The sequence below is a fragment of the Pelmatolapia mariae genome, linkage group LG9 (genome assembly GCF_036321145.2).
Source record: "Pelmatolapia mariae isolate MD_Pm_ZW linkage group LG9, Pm_UMD_F_2, whole genome shotgun sequence".
In the NCBI taxonomy this organism is placed as follows: domain Eukaryota; kingdom Metazoa; phylum Chordata; class Actinopteri; order Cichliformes; family Cichlidae; genus Pelmatolapia; species Pelmatolapia mariae.
Window position 1 is genome coordinate 10426196 of NC_086235.1, and position 5289 is coordinate 10431484.

The window sequence follows — 5289 nt, forward strand, 5'->3', positions numbered from 1 at the left end:
TCCACACTGTTTTCTCAGAGTGCTGTCGATCAGTCGGGAGGGTCGATATGTTCCTGTCTCTCGGGGGGAGGGAGGGGGTTATACAATGATGACTTCAGTAAGGAGACTGAGGAGTCATCTTTGTTGTTGACAGCGAGACTTGAGCACTGAAGAAACTGCATGCCTTTCTTTGAACTCTTACTAACAGTCATTAATTTACTCTGAAAAAAGAGATGAAAAGCAGTGCAGCTCTTTCTTCTGCTTAAATAAGCCTGATTTTTTCTGAAATCTTTTTTAAGGCATAAACAATTTTAATAAGGAGCATTCAGACATATTCATTTACAGTATTATATTACGGTATACAATTTTTAAAACATAATATGAACTACTCCAATTAGCAAGACTGCAATGTTTTAATAACCAACTCCAACAATATGTGATTCTGGATACTGACACATAGTATTTTTAATATTTTAGCTTTGCACCTAAGCATATCCAAATTACTAGAATGAATAAGAGCTTGAGAGGTTAAACAGGAGGCACTGAATCTGTCAGGCCCAAAGTACATGACCATGAAAGAGGATCATTCAGGACTTTTATTTGATGGGAATTATATTAAATGCTACATTTTATTTTGACTGGAAATCTTTAAAGAGAAGCCAACATGGGGAAAAAAGATGTTTTGCTGTTGCTCACATGGTTTTTCAGAGCTATTGTGACATCTTATAGTTACAATATAAGCTTAGAAGTAATGAGTTCATGGACTAATTTTTCAGCACGTTCCTAATTTTGACAATAATGAGCATGTGCAAGATGGGCAATTTCTTTGCCATAATGGCAAAAAGAAACCTTTCTTCTAGTAAAGGGGAAAAAACATTCTCCTACCTTGTAATTTTTGAACAAAAGGTAAAAATGTTGAGTAAAAACTCCCCCCAGCTCGTAGATTCAGCAGCTGTGGGATAATAAAAGTAGCACAGCCTTTTAGCAGCACTAATTATCCATGTACATTTGGCCACAGTGGGATAACCCACTCTTTTTGACAAACTGCCTTACTCATTCATTAAAAAGCATAGTGGTTTTTATTCTTTGCTTTCACACCAAAACCCAGAGACTTGGTCTTCATTATTCTAACGTCATAAAGTGTTTGTGTGAGTGCTAAGTGGAGGGCTTCCTGATTGTAAGACCCACATTTAGTGCTGAATGTTGTGTGGATAATTAATCAGAAAAAGGGGCTAAATTCAGCACGTTTACTGTTTCTGTCACCTGTTAGTGACAGCTAAAGCTTTTATACACTTCGAGTGCTACTTGCCCTTGAGGTCCTAAGTCACATGAGTGTTGGTTACATATTTATGAATTAAGTGTGAGTGCCTTTATAGTGCAAATTAACTTTTGAGTGTAGTCTGCTTTAAATTGTAAATGAGAGTTTGTTTTCATGTATAGTGTGGCTGTTATATCTTGACCTCGGAAATGGATCCAGAAATCGTTAAACAGTCACTTTCCAGGCCTTTCAGCAGAACCTCAGACTCCATTAGCAAACAGAGCTGCTCTTTTACAGCAAGCGGACTGAAGTTCAGTACTTTTATCACATTATGACAACTTCGATGTACTCGTTAGATGATGTTAATTGAGAGAAAACATCAACTGATCCATAAAAGATGGTAAGTGAGCCACCATTTGTGGCTCTGTCATGGTTCTGGGTCATTCAACCCAGCATTTTGAGTTTGTGATGATTTTCTGATTTGTTTGTAAAGGGTTAGTTTTGTCATGTAGTTTAGTCCTTGGTTTTCATGTCAAGTTAATATTACTCCCAGCCCTTGTTTTCTTATCGCTGTGTCATCCCCGTTTTCTGTCCGAGTCTATCGTGTCTTCTGTGTCACGTCGTCATGATTGTGATGTATATTTACAATATTTCAGACTTTCTACCCTTATGTTCATCACATGAAGTAAGATATTTGAAGCCTTTTTCTATTAAAATTTTGATGTTTATTGGTTATATCCCATATCCCAGATCGATCAACAATACAGGAATGCTCAACTTCTGAAAAGTATGTGCTTTCATTCACTCAGTATTTGGGGTTGGTTAGTGCAGTTCTGTCGCTCTACACTCTTTGTCCAGACTCTGGGACCTTGACTCCTAAATGAAAAGCAAAATTTACTTTTATCTAAAAAGAGGACTTTTTCCAGCTGAGCACGTTTCAGTTCTTCTGGTGTCTGTGGTTGAGGACTGCCTTTATAATAAGACTGCAACAGTTATCTTTAGGGCATCTGTGCACGCTGACACTGACACTGGCCTCAGTCCACTCTTTGTGAAGCTCTTTCAGGTTTTTCAACTTTTCTTGACAATCCTCACATACCCATTGCATATGCATCTTTTCCTACTACTTTCAGCTGTGTTTGAAGAAATAAACAGCTGAAAACACTTTGTCTTGGCTTGTGATTTCTTCATAACGGGTCTCACCTTGCAATGAATTTCAAAACTTTTCTTTCTTCTTTTCTTTTCTCCACACTACGGGTTGACTGGAGGCAAGCAATATTGTTAATGACACAGTTGGCATAAGGTTTTGGTTTCACATTACTTTTAAGCTTCCTGCACAAGCTGTCAGGTGTGTGTATAACTTTGACAAGCCCTTTTCTTTCTGTGATTTTCACCCCAAGTGCAATTTGCATGGGCCTGTCGACACAGCTTCCATTTAATGTTTCTGGCCAATTCAGTTATTCATTGAGGATTTGCTGAATGAATAGGAGTAAATTGGCAAATACTAAAGGAAAACGGGCAGATGTTAAATAAATTGCCTTGCTCCAAAAACACTGGCTCCTTTAGAATTTGTGTTTTGTAAAAGCCGGTGAAGAAACCAGAGAGTCATGAAATCAAGGACAAAAAAGAAATTAGAGGCAAAAATATTCCTAAATTATAAAATAATTATTTAAATAAATTGTCAGTGGACAGTGTGTGTCAATACTGCTTTAGCAGTGAGTCACTCATTCGTGAAGATGTTCACTCACATGTTTGCATTGCAACTCACCATTTCAGAGATTCAATACCACATGAGCACTCTGTGCCTGCTCTCTCTGTGCTCTGTTGTAAAGCTCTTTAACTTGTTAGTTCATCTGAATCTAAAACAACAAAAAAAGGAAGAAATCACTAAAGATGTTAAAGCACTACAAACATTGTGATGTTCAGTGACTTGAATGAATTCTTTTTAAATCCATTCATGACTTTGTTTGTCTTAAGGTTGAAACAATTGAAAGCTTAGCTAACATATGCTGCCTACTCAGTGTTTTACTTTTCAGCAGGAGAAACTGTTTACAAGAGATTTTGTGGACTTTCCTTTTATCAGTTGGAAAATTATAGTTGAACTAACTCTAAACTAGGCCTGCACAATTATAACTAGAATGATTACCACAATTATTTCAATCAGCACTGAGATCACAATTACTAGTCATGATTATCCACTGACAATTTTTGTACATTATTTTTAAACCTGGCCTAAGTGCATCTCTTAGAAGCAAAATATTAAGGCTTTCACTCCATTCATTGCTGATGATGTGAAGCTCAAAGCAAATAATTCATATTCTTTCCCTTATGACCTTTGTGGTGTCTGGCCAAATGAGCTCAGGACAATATATTTAAAGGTCCTTTATTCTGAACAAACTGAGTTTTAAAAACTATTAAAAGCTTAGGGTGAAACAATTTCTCTAGTTGATTGCATCAACAACAATAATGGCTTGTCATCTTCTAGTGCAGGGGTGAGGAACTTCAGGCCTCAAGGGCCGGTGTCCTGCAGGTTTTAGATATCACCCTGGGTCACCACACCTGAATCTAACGATTAGTTCATTACCAGGCCTCTGGAGAACTTCAAGACATGTTGAGGAGGTAATTTAGCCATTTACATCAGCTGTGTTGGATCAAGGACACATATAAAACCTCCAGGACACCAGCCCTCGAGACCTGGAGTTCCCCCACCCCTGTTCTAGTGCATTCCTTTGGGCCCACTCACGAATCCACAGCTAAAATGGTCCAAACAATCTATAAATAGCCAGGAAAACCAATGGACTTCATCTTCTTAGGCCTGTAAAGTCACTGAACCGTCAACTACACCAGCCATCCTAAACTCTTGGTCCAAAAGTCTCAGGCGTGGCCATCTTCTTTGGTCTGGCTGAGAAGAACAAAGACCTTCCTTTTTTCTGTCCAGATATTTGTACTGCTTTTTGTCCCTCCTTCAGCCATTGTCTACTACACCTAGAGAAGATTCTTCAAACATGTCACATGCATGTCGCCCACTAGTGGAAAGGAGAAACATCTTCCCCTCATTTTTTCCACCTGGTTACACCTGTTTTGCATAGCATGCAGGTATTTTCATTTTAGTTATTCGCACAAGGTGATAGTGATGCGCAAATCATGAACGAATCGTTCAATACTCGAGAATCACTTTACTGACTCATGAATCATGAGTCACATGCCCAACTGACTCACTGACTCATCCCTGTTGCTGTTAGCAAACTAATTTCATTAGTAGAAATATATCTAGCTTATAATTAAAATTGTGGAGAAAAACACAACATCCAGTATCTTAACAAAAATATTTCTGCTCTGAACTGGAAGAAAAAACCCTGAGTAGAAGCTCACATCAAGACAATAGCTCCTCTGTTCACAGTAGCATCCCTCTGCTACCATGCTAACAGCACATTTGAGCTACTCACCCCCTCCTTTCCTTTGCTGAATCGTAGCATAAGCGAATCACTCAGGACTCACTAACCCCCTCCCTCCTGTGCTGAATCATAGCGCTAACGAATCACTCAGGACTCACTAACCCCCTCCCTCCTGTGCTGAATAATAGCGCGAGCGAATCACTCACTCACTCACCCCCTCCCTCCTGGCTCACAGCTTCTTCTTCTTCTTCTTGGTTGGCAACCAATGTTAAGGCGCATTACCGCCCCCTAGCTCACAGCTCAGTGGACATTTAGATGAGAAAATATATATTTGACACATTTAAGGAAAATACTAATAAAATAAAAATAAACAAAATAAATGTTCCCTTTAGAATTTTTTTGCTCTTTTTTTACTCTATAAAATAGTTGTTTTGTTTTAGAATCACTCATCTTAGCAGTAGGATATACATGAAAAGAGAAACAAATTAAGTTTGAGTGAAAATGTACATTTTTTGCACTCTCTGGTCAACTGACTCAGTGACTCAAATGACTCAAAAAACCCAATTCACTTTGGTGAGTGACTCATTAAAACTCGATTCAGTAAAAAGAATCAAATTTACCATCACTACAAGGTGATAACTTATCTTCATTTCAATAAAG